Here is a 13851-nt window from a genome sequence, read left to right as displayed (position 1 = left end):
TCATCATGACCAAAACACAATTTTATCATGAATTCTATTCTCGTTTATAATTTGTGTCCTTTGTTTAATATGCTGCTTGCGCATAGACCAAGGTGTTTCAATATTTAACACTATAAGTTATGGGGAAAATCTGGATTCAGAATTAATTTTTTTTGTCATCTGCTTGACCAGAATAAATAAAACTTTTCATCAAATTGAGGATCAGAACATTATTTAGAAGAATAGAAAACATACCCCCCACATAAAATTCTATTTTCGTATATTGAACAAGCTTCAAACATTTGTCCCTGGACCTTACGTGAATTCAACACACAATTAACTGATCTTCCCCAGTTTTGGGGAATGAAAGAACATTTTGATTTACCTTCATAATTGGTATTAGGGATATGTTTCCTTTTTATCACAACGTCCTTTGAAACTACAAGTCTTTTTTATGTTTTGATGGCAAATAATCATAGAATAAATTTTTGCATTACCCTGCCCCCCCCCTCCCTTTTCTCTCCCAACCACAACCCCTTTTTCAAGAATTTTTGGGAAGAAAAAATAAATGACTATCGAGTATGAATTAAACGGCAACAATTCTTAGAATTTTAAACGTACCTTTATCGGACAAACAAATCCAACTGACATTAATTTTCTGAAATCATATATAGTATCACGCCACTATTTTATTGACGTATGATATCTAAAAGTGCAGAAAAGTTTTATTGTTTAGGGTTTAACCTTTAACATGTGTCATAGCCCATTAATGTTACAAATCATATATAGACACTCCTTACTCATTAACATATTTAATCCACTCAAAGCTACGCTTTTCGTGAATTAAATAAGTTAATTCGTAAAAGGCGTGCTATATATATATAACTTATGCAATAGCAGGAAATCTTCAATTGCATAGTATTGTGCTATAGCACAGTATTGCGCAATTTAGCAGGAAATCTTAAATTGCACAGTATTGGCAATAGCAAGAAATCTTCTATTTCACACTATTGTGCAATAGCACAATATTGCACCAAAGCAATAAATCTTCAATTGCACAGTATTGCACAATAGCAAGAAATCTTCAATTGAAAATAAATACAAATATTTCTACCCATTTCAAATTTTTAAAGATCGATCTTTCACCACATTTATTTTTTGTTAGAAACCTATATTATTTCAAAAATTTGATCACAATCCAAATTCAGACAGTATCAAGCTTTAATGTTGTGTCCAAACTTGCACCAACTGTTCAGGGTTCGACTACTGGGGTTGTATCAGGCTGTGCTCAGCGAAGCATTTTATTGTAACGTATTGTTGTCTATTAATTAACAAGCATAACTAAGATCATTTTACTTTTCTGTATTTTCAGACAAAACGACTAAAAAAGCAAGAAAAATGATTGGTATACTATGTATGGTGAGAGAGCTTGTCGACTTAGTAGGTCTGTGTCCGTATGGTCCCTCGGTTAGACCATGTGTTGAGCCAGAGAGTAGTTCACCCCAGGTTCAAGGTTTGTGTCGTGATGAGCATGTTCCTTCCCCTGTGGTAGAGTCTCCTGAGCTACCAAGGGCTGCTGACCCCGAGCAGTGTTTGGTGGAAGCACCCCGTGTTGCATTGTTTTCAGCAATGCCATTTGAGGTAGAAGTCATTTCTACTTTGGATGACACTGTTGAAAATGATACAGCGGTGTTTGAGGAGGTAGAGGAACATGAGTTGGTCTTCGACATAGATGATGCTGACCTTTTCTCAACCTGGGAACAGGAGCAGCAGCAGGCTGATGAGTTTTGGGAGGATTTGGAGAGGAGAGTTCTTGAGGTTTCAGAGGAGGTGGAGGCCCTATCCGAGGATTGTGGTGAGGTAAGACACAGGTTGGAGAGTGATGAAGAGACTCTGCAGATGTTTGGCGCAAACTTGGAAAGTGAGGGTCGAAATCTGCAGATGCAGTATGTAATCTCCAGGGTTTTACCTTGCTGTGGTCCTTTGGATTTAGAAGAAGGTGTAAGTGATGTGGAGGAGCTGTCTCTAGAGGATGACGAGGTCTTTACTAGTGAGCAGGATAGAGTTGTGATTTGGGACGAGGAAGGCAGAGCAGCTATGAGGAGAGTTTGGTTCAGGAGGCATTTCATGGAGAGTCATGGTCTGAATGGTTTTTGGAGGACTTTTAGAGGGTACAATTTGAGGTGTCGGATGTTTCAGCTTAGTATTGTGTGTCGTTGAGAAGAGTAGGTTCAAATTTGTATTTTTGTTAGTTTTGTCACTTTTGGCCAGTTGCCCCCAAATTACCTGACAAGTAATAAATGAATGACAGATGGTATTGATTGATCCGTTGGTTGATGTTTTAGTGATGATTGTATCTTGAACACTTCATTGACGGTTTGGTCTTTTAATAGGTCATAACAGGTTAGGAATTCTCTGGCAAAAATGGAAACTATAAAAAGATAGAAGTAAACCTGCCCTTTAAGTCTTACTACCTGAGTCCCCCCCCCTCCTCTACCCAAGTACTCTACCCTTACTTTCTTTGTATATATATATATATATATGTGTAAATAAAAGCATGATTGTTTAATACAATTTTTAGTTAAGTCAGACATTGTATGTTACCAAAGGTAGATGTATAATGTTGTTGTAGTATGTTATCATCATTAGGATATCAGAGACCTTCATATGTACAGTAATCATAGAAATAGAGTATTAATTTTGTACAGCAAAAACATTCGGAATCACTAGTCATTTCGGTGCGAATTCTGGATTTCACTATACCCAAGGTAAAACTTGTAATTATCACATGACACCATCATTGAACTCAACACACCTGACTTTATCAGTAATGCACACCTTCAAATTTGATATGGATCAGACTTTGAAAAAAAAACAGCAGAAATTTGGTACCGATCATCAATCTTTGTCAGTCAACATTTTTTGGTGTTGTTTCCCTTTTAATGACCTTTTTTTTTACCATATTTTGGACATAATACTATTTATAGATACAAAAAACTATGAATTATAAATAGATAGAATAAACTATAAATTATAAATAGATAGAATAAAAACTATATTATAGAGAGATAGAATAAAAACTATATTATAGAGAGATAGAATAAAAACTATATTATAAAGAGATAGAATAAAAACTATATTATAGAGATATAGAATAAAAACTATATTATAGAGAGATAGAATAAAAACTATATTATAGAGAGATAGAATAAAAACTATATTATAGAGAGATAGAATAAAAACTATATTATTGAGATATAGAATAAAAACTATATTATAGAGAGATAGAATAAAAACTATATTATAGAGAGATAGAATAAAAACTATATTATAGAGAGATGAATAAAAACTATATTATAGAGAGAGAAAAATTTTAAAAGAATTTACAAATTATCAGCAAGACGAGATCTGTTTTGTGGAAAAAAAACTATATAGATGTAATGACAATGTACAACTGAAATGAATCAGTAAATGATTGAGATCAGAAAAGTCTCAAATTCCCAAGGTCTTAGAGATAAGGTTTAGAAAGGTCATATGTTTATGTTCTCCTAGTTATCGTTGCCATCTTACAATATCTTTTTCTTTTTGATAAACATGACTTATTTTTATTTGGATTTTTTCTAAACTATTTTGTAAAATGTAAAATAAAATAACACCTTTCTTAATTAGCTCTTAATGCACCTTACACCTGGAAACCTGGTAAATGAAACTTCTTGTTTAATCATCCCTGCATGTCTAGTACATCAATATAAAACCATTTTATTCACAAAGTATCAAGAACTAACCTGGGTGGGATAACTAACATGATACTTCCTAAATAGGTTGTCTGGAAGATGTGTGAATGAATGAATGAATGAGATAATAATAGAGAGCAGAGAGACAGATATCTTAAGGGTATTGTGTACTGTTCTGTGGAGGGAAGTTATTTAGGAATGTTTATAATTCTAGTAATTTTCAGAACAGTTTGGTATTTCTGAGCTAGGAAAAATTTACTATTCAAAGAAAAATTGGTTAATGTCAAATTTAGAGTCAGATTAAATGTATAACTGTTCCAGTAGATTTTAAAGTCAATATTAATGAATTTATTCAATTTTTGTTTTGTGTTTAGCTTTCATAATTTTTTTTTTTTAATTTTCATAACTTTTTCTTCAGACCAGTTATTTATAGGTTTTTATTTTAGTATAGATGCTGTATTATGAACATCGTTCTGAAGGGCATGACTCTGACCTTGACATCCTTGATCAATCTTGAGGGTCTCCTCTTTGAATATGACCTTAAAAATCATCCCATAGTGCCATATCTATTTACATAGACTTCATGGTAAATTCTATAAAACCTGGTTAAGTCAAATGGTCCACTCCATGATGACAACCTGAACAAATTAAAAACCAGTGGCATTTGCCTTACTTGTTTCTTTTTATTGACATAATTGGTTAACATTACAATAATTACGACGGAGGAGCCAAAATTGTGTAAACATACAACACAACTGACTTAAAAATTCACACACTAAAAATTCACACACAAAAAATTCACACTAAAAATTCACAACGAATTCACACACAAAAAATTCACACAAAAAATTCACACACTAAAAATTCACACACAACGAATTCACACACAAAAAAATCACACAAGCAAAAAAATATGACAGGCACCAACAAAAAAAGTTCTTGGAGTTGACAGTACAGTAAAGTAAAACATAATGACATATACACTGGTAAAAAATAATTTGTCCCTACAGTTGGCGCAGTAGATACCTCCGCTTTATCTGACTGCATGACGTCCATACTTGTTTTATTTAAGAACTTACAATTGTCCAGTGAAGGTTATAGTTGTAGAGGTGTTTAGATCTCTTGTTAGTACAAGTTTCAGTACTTCTCTGTCACTAGTAATACTGAGAATAAAAGTCACTACAACTGAGCTTTTCCTGCATACGATTGGTTTCCTTACATTACTTGGTATTTTATGCAAAAGTCTATACTTTTTTAATATTTTGGTCAGTAGTTTTTTCCCTGAAAGCTGAAAGTAACATTTCATTGAGATATTTTATTGGGACTGATTCAAACACAAAACATTGCAGATTTGTGATAAAAAATAACATAAAATTCGTTTTTATTATTTCATGTTTGTTAATTAATATCAAAAGTAACCTGCAATATATTTAATTTTAATTTGAAGTAATGTGTTGGAAAGATGGTCTCTGATAATTTGGTGGTGAGAAACATTCTACTTTTATATAAAAAAAAAAAAAAAAAAAAATATAAAAAAAAAAAAAAAAAAATACACTGTAATAAATATGTATAATTAATAGTTTTTTTTCAGGTATTTTAATCCTTTCTTCAGTTTAATTTCAGAATGTTTCTGATAAACTGGATAGTGGTTGAGAAACACAGAACATCATCAGGATTTTGATGAAATCGTGATGAAGTAATGGATACATTATTTTCATGGGAAGGCGGAATTGAATGATATCGTGATGAAGTAATGGATACATTATTTTCATGGGAAGGCGGAATTGAATTATATCGTGATGAAGTTATGGATACATTATTTTCATGGGAAGGCGGAATTGAAATATATCGTGATGAAGTAATGGATACATTATTTTCATGGGAAGGCGGAATTGAATTATATCGTGATGAAGTAATGGATACATTATTTTCATGGGAAGGCGGAATTGAAATATATCGTGATGAAGTAATGGATACATTATTTTCACGGGAACTTTCCTATTAAATATTTTGAATAAAAACATCAAAATTTATTAAATTGTAAACAAAATCACCAAAATTTTATTAATTTTAACAATAAAAACAAAATTTGTTAGATTTCAAACAAAATTTGTTAATTTTTAATTTTTTTTTTATTAAATTTCAAACAAATCACTAAAATTTATTAAAGAAGCATTAAAATATATCCATGTAATTGTTGATAAAGAGTAAAAATGCTTTTTTAAAGACATAACTAAGTAGTTATCTTTTTCTGAATTAAAATAAATAACTGTTCATTTTTTCCAAATTTGAATAAATAACCATTCCATTTCCTAAATTTAGATATCAAACTTTAGCTCACAATAACCAAATTAGTTTGAAAATTTTAATTTTCAGTGTTTCACTGAGATTTGGACTTCCAACAACTTGAATTTAACAATACTGCATTATTAAAGGGTATTATTGCAACATGAATACATTACTTACTTTTTTTAAAAATGTTTAAAAATTGAACACTAGCAAGTCAGTAGAACATTACCTATGAACTAGACATGAAACCCAATCACCATACCCAATCACCATACCCAATCACTATACCCCATCACGATACCTAATCACAATACCCAATCACGATACCCAATCACAATACCCAATCACGATACCCAATCACAATACCCAAGCACGTTCACTTAGCATGACACCCACAACCATTAACACTGTATGGATAGAATAAAAGGTAAAGTTTATACTGGCTTGCTGATGTTTTCTTCTTCGTTTTCTTTAGTTATCCCCTCGCCCCACATAGCAATTAACAGCTTTATATATAGTTGACCTGGGACTGAGCTTTGGAGCAGGTTGGGTGGAATGAGGCAACGTCCAGGAACTGGAATTTAAGAGCTCAGAGGTCTTGGAGGAGAAGCCTAGGGGTCTGATGAAAGGGAGAGTGAGACTCCAGGCACTTGTATTTAAGGGCAAGAGGGTAGGGGATAGTTAACCCAAAACAAGTCCAGGGACTTATTTTTAAGGGCATGGGGGTCGGGGAGGGTTATCCCATGGGGGTCCAGGGACTTGTTTTTAAGGGCTTGGGGGTCAGGGAGGGTTACCCCATGGGAGTCCAGGGACTTGTTTTTATGGGATTGGGGGTCAGGGAGGATTACCCCATGGGATAACCCTCCCCGACCCCCATGCCCTTAAAAATAAGTAAGGGACTTTTTTTAAGGGTTTGGGGTCGGAGAGGGTTACCCCATGGGAGTCCAGGGACTTGTTTTTTCAGGGTTTTGGGGTCAGGGAGGGTTACCCCATGGGAATCCAGGGACTTGTTTTTAAGGGCTTGGGGTCGGGGAGGGATAACCCATGAAAGTCCAGTGTATTTAAGGGCTTGGAGGTCGGGGAGGGCTACCCCATGGCCTAGTGTAATAGAGATGAAGTTGCTGGGTAAGGAGGGGAAGTAAGTAATGTGTTGGTGTTGTAATTTCACACTGTTCTGATACTGTTTAGTTGCTTTAAAGTTTGTGAAGTACAAATAACCCTGTACTTTTGGATGAAATGCATTATAAATTTCAAAATAATGAACACTTCCCTTTTCTGAATTTAAATAAATAACACTTTCTGTTCTGGATTTTAAATAAATAACACTTTCTTTTCTGAATTTAAATAAATAACACTTTCTTTTCTGGATTAGAATAAATAACACTTTCTTTTCTGAATTTAAATATAAATATCACTTTCTTTTCTGGATTTTAAATAACCATTCCTTTTTCTAAATTTAAATAAATAAACCTTCCTTTTTCAAAATTTAAATAAGTAACCCTTCCTTTTTTGAAATTATAAATAAATAAACCTTCGTCTTTATTAAATTTGAATAAATAACCATTTCTTTTTTTTAAATTTGAATAAATAACCATTTCTTTTTCTAAATTTAAATAAATAACCTTCTTTTTTCTAAATTTGAAATAATGACCCCTTTTTTTTTGTGTGCTGGTGGTGTTACCACAGGTTTGTGTATGCGTCTAGTGTGGTTGGGAGTCATAGACTCTTGCACTGCCGCTGGATAGCTTATATTCATAGGTGAAAAGAAAGCTGAGTGCGTAAGTCTTTCCTTCCAGTACATAGCCTCTACACTAACAAGACTTCTACAGTGCCTCCCCGTGACAGCACATGGTAACTAGGATCTAGTGTCCTAGGCTTAACTGTAGAGGATCTCGGAGTAGCAAGGACCCTAGAGATGAAGTGTGTAGGCCGATCGACGTGCGGACATCCCTAGCACTCATCAACCTTGCCCCAGTTATGGGTTAAATAGCCGGCTGAATGATGGTCATCAGCCTTGAAAGGATGTCTAGGAGAAGAAAACTCTGATATGAAATTTTTGGTAGATTTGACTCGTCAGCCTTGGTCTGCAATTGATCTAAAGGAAAAAAAGCTTGAGTAAAGATTCTCTGGTTCTCCAGGTTTGGGATTGAGAGATATGCCAACAACCTATCCTTGTAAAAAGGAAGAATGATTATATACCAATTAATCTCCCAGATGAGGAACATCACAACCGGGTCTGCATGAAGCTTTAACATTAAAAAGACAAGGTAAATATGCATAAGGTACATATAGTAGATGTCTAGTCATTTCATTTGAGTAGTTATGATTTTGATGTATAAATTCACGTCTGGATATAGTATTACATAAGTCCACAAGATAATTAACATGGAGCACTTAAAATATTCATTGATATTCTGTTTTAGTGTAGAAAAGGGATAAATTTCTAAGGGAGCAATCTGACACTAACCAGAAAACCAGATTGAGTAAGGGGTCATCCATAATTGTCAACCATTTTCCAAAGTGTACAAAACATACACTTGGGGGGAGGGGGTTAAAAAATCAACATTTTTAAAGTACGCTTTTTTTTTATTTATCAAATAAAACAGTCATGTTTCAGTTATTTTCAATGCAAATTTCTATATTAAACTAAACTATAATAGACTTGATCTTAATTTTTTTTAAGAATGATTGAATCTTGTCTTGAAATCTGAAAATGGTTGATGTACACTTTTTAAGGGAGGATAGGGGGTCTGAAAAAGTGTATGTTTTGTACACTTTGGAAAATGGTTGACAATTATGGATGACCCCTAATATCAACCCAACAAAATGGAGAATTTTAACAATGGTGCTCCTGAAAGAATAGGAAGGGTACACAGTTCCTGCTCCACAGGTCACAATTAACAGTTATGACCAAAATATGTATTACAAATAAGAATTCATAGGTTGAAAAAAAATCATGCATAAACTAAAAATGAAAAACTATAAAAATTCACGAGAATTAGCCTAGTAAATTAAGAAGTATTATTATGCCATGTTAATTGGCACTCATACCACATCTTCTTATATCTATGTATATTTATTAGATAAAATGTTATGTATTAGTAAGTTATTAAAGTTATTATTTATTATAGTGACGTGTATCATAACATACATCTGAACAATTACATGTATATACATAGCAATTTGATATTTACACCTGGCCCATTGGACCTATATGTCACTTTAGCAATATTGTATCTAATTTATCTGTATTAACTGCTATGCTTAGATGTTGATTAATTGACTAAATTCCATATACATGTATAGATATCGAAATAAGATGTGGTATAATTGCCAATGAGACAACTGACTCCACCAGAGACTAAAAGATATATAAGTTAACAACTATTGGTCAACATACAGGCCTTCAATAAGTGTTTAAAACTATCACAGTTGATGGATTCAATTTTTTTCAGTTATCCTGGATATTTTGAAAACACGTAAATGATTTACTGAAGGAAAATCGAAGGAAAGTAGGACCTGGATGTAAAATAATACCAACTTTAAGGTATGTTTGTTGACGGTAATATTAAATCCTTGTTTCAAGGTAACATTAAAGATAATGAACGGTTCTTAAGTTAAAAAATATTGCTTCTATAATAATACAATACCCAATTACAGATATAAAAATATGAAGATGTGGTATGATTGCAATTTTGAAAACTCTCCACAAGAAACCAAATGACATATAAATTAACAGCTATAGGTCACAATTCTGCCTTCAAAAATGATTAAAAACCATACCACATAGTTTGCTATAAATGGGCCAAAAAATGAAAATTGTAAAAAAATTCAATCGAGAAAACAAACTGCCTAATTCATGTCCAAAATAATGAACAAAACAAATATGTAACACAGCAACAAACATTACCACAGCAACAAACATTAACCACTGAATTGCAGGCACATACAGAGTGTGGCAGGGTTAAACTAGTTTGAAGGCATATTGTCCTTTTCCATCAAATCTTTGGTTAAATGAAAATTTTTAATCCATGGTGCCTGAAAAAATTGACATGTTTATTTTAAACAAATCTGAAGTAAAATGTAAGTACAATGGTGGCATTTCATACTTAAGATGCCATAAGATTTAATACAGTTCTGAACTGCTTTATATGAAGAATTTCTTTAGCCTCTGTCTCCTGGTTACCCCATATATGGATAAAATGTAAATATCTTCTGACATCAACATTATATATATTATTTTGTGAATTTTAGTTTGTTTTGAATGAAATTTTATTTTCTATTTGTAGACAAAGCGTGCTTGTTAATTTAGAAATCAACTGAAGCAGAAGAATGGATTCTGTTGATCTGAGGAACTTGGAAACACTTATTGACAAAAAAAATATGTAGTAATACATTTATGTTTAAAGAGAGAGATAGAAAGAGGGGGGAGAGCCAGTTGTAAAGATTTATTCTTTTAAACCAGATATGTTGATTACATTCGAATTTCATAGGCCTACAGTTCCCCCCTAAATGGTCTTAGTTAATACATGTACTAGGTGTTTAATGTAAGACTTTGATGGGACTTGTGAGAACAATCAGCTGCCATTGGTTTAAATCTATTTTTATGCCCTTTCAGTTGGGGGGGGGGGGCATATTGTTTTACCCCTGCCCTTACGCTCTACCATCCTATTATAGGTCTATAGATATAAGAAGATGTGAAATTGGTGACAATGAGACAACTCTCCATCCAATTCACAGCTATTCCAGATAACTACTCCTAGAGTTTAATGAGTTATCTCCCATATTTGTAGGTACTTTTTGTCTCGCCTTGACGGAGTCAAAAAGCAAGACATAGGTATGCTGTTTCCGGCGTCGGCGGCGATGGCGTCAACAATGTATTAGTTTGTGATTAGGTCTAGTTTATGGTGAACCACAAGTGGTATGTCAATCATATTTGGTATGCAGTTGTATAAGCATTGGCACATCTAATTTCCATCGAGATTATTTGGCCCTGCCCCCTCAGTCATGGTCTATTGACTTCGAAACTTTTGCTTATTTTACATGTATTAGTTTGTGATTAGGTCAGTTTATGGGGAACAACAAGTGGTAGGTCAATGATATTTGGTATGCAGTTGTTTAAGCATTGCCATATCTCATTTCCATGGAGATAATTTGACTCCGCCCCCTTAGTCATGGTCTATTGACTTTGAAAATTTTTCTTAGTTATCATGTATTAGTTTGTGATTAGGTCAGTTCAAGGGGAACGATTAGTGGTAGGCCAATGTTAATTGGTAATCAGTTGTATAAGCATTGGCACATCTCATTTCCATGGAGAATTTTTTGGCCTCGTCCCTCAGTCACAGTCTAATGAAATTTATTGGCATTTGCAAGTATTGTTTCCATGGAGATTATATAGCCCCAACCACTCTTCATGGTTCATTGACTTTGAAACTTTTACATAGTTTACAAGTTAATTTGTATTTAGGTTTGGGAACGACTTATAATAAGTCAATGGTATTTGGTATGCAGTTGTATTAGCATTGGCACATCTCATTTACATGGAGATTGTTTAGCCATGTAACTCAGTCATGGTTCATTGACTTTGAATATTTGCATAACTTGTGTAAGATGTTAAAGTATGTCTATTTTGATTTCAACATTTGCATAATCAAAATTACAAAAAGGCGAGACATATCTCTGTGATAACAGTTTATGATATTTTGATATTTCCTGATAAGGATAATGCAAATAGAATATTTAACTTGTTTTTAAATATAACAAACTGAGCATAAATTGTGAGGAATGGAAACTAGCAGGCTGAGTTTTAGGGTTAAGGGGAGGGAATACACTTGTTTATCTCTTCATATGAGCTAGTTTTGTTCACTGCATGGAAGGCCTGCAATAAATTAGAATGTATTAGTTTTATATATAATTGTTATATATTTTTTGTTAGATATGCTATATAAGATGTAAATAAAGTAAGATGACAGTATTATTTAGAGCTCTGTAAATAAAATCGACTTGTAAACAGGTCTAGATAATGCATTAAGTGGATTGGTCTGACATTGGGATTTCAAATTATATTTATGTCGTCATCATCTACAAAAGTGCTTCCATTCTCAATATTATCTGATATTAAACGCCCCTTCCTCCCAATTATGACTTCATTTTAAGTTTAATGAGTTATCTTCCATATTTATAGGTACTTTTGGTAACAGTATTTCATGATAAGGCTAATGCAAATAGGAGACAACTCTTGTTTTTTGTAGAAAAGAAGATTTAACTTGTTTGTAAATTTAATGGTAAATCCTGTGACTTCGTAAATTTTTTCTTAGCTTTAAAATAATATTTAAAACCCTGTCCATGAAATTGAACATTGCTCCTCTTGATTTTAGTAAGTGAATTCTTTTGCAATAGTTTAAAAGAAATGTCAAATAGTATTTCATAATGCATTAGAAGGAATGGTATATTTTATAGAATGCTAGTATTGTTTTACTTGTATGTTTAGTGGTCACTAAAAATGTAGTATATTATTATTTGTTTTCCTATTTACTATTATCAAGTGGAATAACATCACCTAATTTACCTGTTTGCTAGTTCATAACGATTGTAAAGTTGAAATTTCTGTAACAATTAAACACCTATAATTCTTCCCTACAATGTACGAGTTTTTTTTAAAGCAGGGTGTATTTTTTTTCAATATTGCCATATTCTTATGTCTTAAGTAGCAGTATTATATAAGGTGATTGCTACATAAATCATTTCTCATTTTAATAAATAACATTTATTTGAACTTATTTATGTTTCTTTAAAATATTATTAAAATAATATTTTGTTCCGCTTTTTAGAAATAATCTTGTTTCAGTTATTTTGTGAGGAAGAGTTTTGAGTTTAAATCCCTGGCTGGGTCAGACCACACAAGACTAAAAGCTGGTATTTGCTTGTAATAATATTTCAGGTTATATTTATCCCTTCAGAATAACATTTTAGGGTATAGTGATTCTATAGATATAAGAAGATGTGGTATGAGTGCCAATGAGACAACTCTCCATCTGCTGAATTATGTTTTGGGGTATGGCGATTCCTGTCGATTTTGAGGTTCACTTTTAATTCAATGGTAATCATTTCGAATTGTTTTTTTTTCGTTTGTTTTTTTTACATAGATCAGGCCATAATGGTTTCTGCATTTGAAATTGTATCATGTTTTGTTATATTGGCACCTCTTACAACTTGCTTACAGTGACCTATAGTTTTTAACACCTACATCATGAAATAAGTACCTACTAATTTGTACTACTAGTATATAGTAATAACACTGTCTGTCATCTGACATTTGTGTAACCTCGGATCAAGAATATCAGGACCTGTTATGTTTTATGCACAGTATACCTTTAAAATGAAGGTACATTGTCATTAGACAATAATCAACATTTGATAGTTATTTCAAAGCTATGTGGAGGTAATCTGACTAGCATTTGTATTACATAAATGTGACAATTTTCATGCAAAGACTTGCAAGGCAAAAAGATTAAGATACCATTAGTTATTATCGTTTATTGGGAAAGACTGTACTTTGACATTTTCATAGCTTTTTTTTGGTTTTACTCTATTGTTGAGTTACTGTCACATTGTATTTACCCAAAACGTGACATCTTCTTGAAGCCTTTTGAAAACCTTCAAGGAAACCAACTAAAACTGGACTACTTAGTACATTTGAACTTGTATAAAAAAAATATTTCACTTCTTGCCACAGGAAACTTGGATGCAATGTTTTTATCTTATTATTGTGGTAGGTTTTTCATTAGTTATTTTATAAACATAATATAACTTATCATACTTGATTACATGTATGGGAAGTTAAGTCGCC

General features: G+C 32.6%; 1 long non-coding RNA gene across 1 annotated transcript; it reads left to right on the top strand.

The window, feature by feature from the left end:
- The first annotated feature begins 7589 nt into the window (after positions 1 to 7589).
- On the top strand, positions 7590 to 12777 carry LOC127736692 (uncharacterized). The gene is made up of 3 exons (XR_007999133.1): positions 7590 to 8269; positions 9458 to 9549; positions 10292 to 12777. It is a non-coding gene; the product is annotated as an uncharacterized LOC127736692 (long non-coding RNA).
- Positions 12778 to 13851: the final 1074 nt, after the last annotated feature.

Source organism: Mytilus californianus, unplaced genomic scaffold, assembly GCF_021869535.1.
Source record: "Mytilus californianus isolate M0D057914Y unplaced genomic scaffold, xbMytCali1.0.p SCAF_35, whole genome shotgun sequence".
Classification (NCBI taxonomy): domain Eukaryota; kingdom Metazoa; phylum Mollusca; class Bivalvia; order Mytilida; family Mytilidae; genus Mytilus; species Mytilus californianus.
Note: the sequence above shows the minus strand (reverse complement) of the source record. Positions and strands in the feature narration are given on the sequence as shown.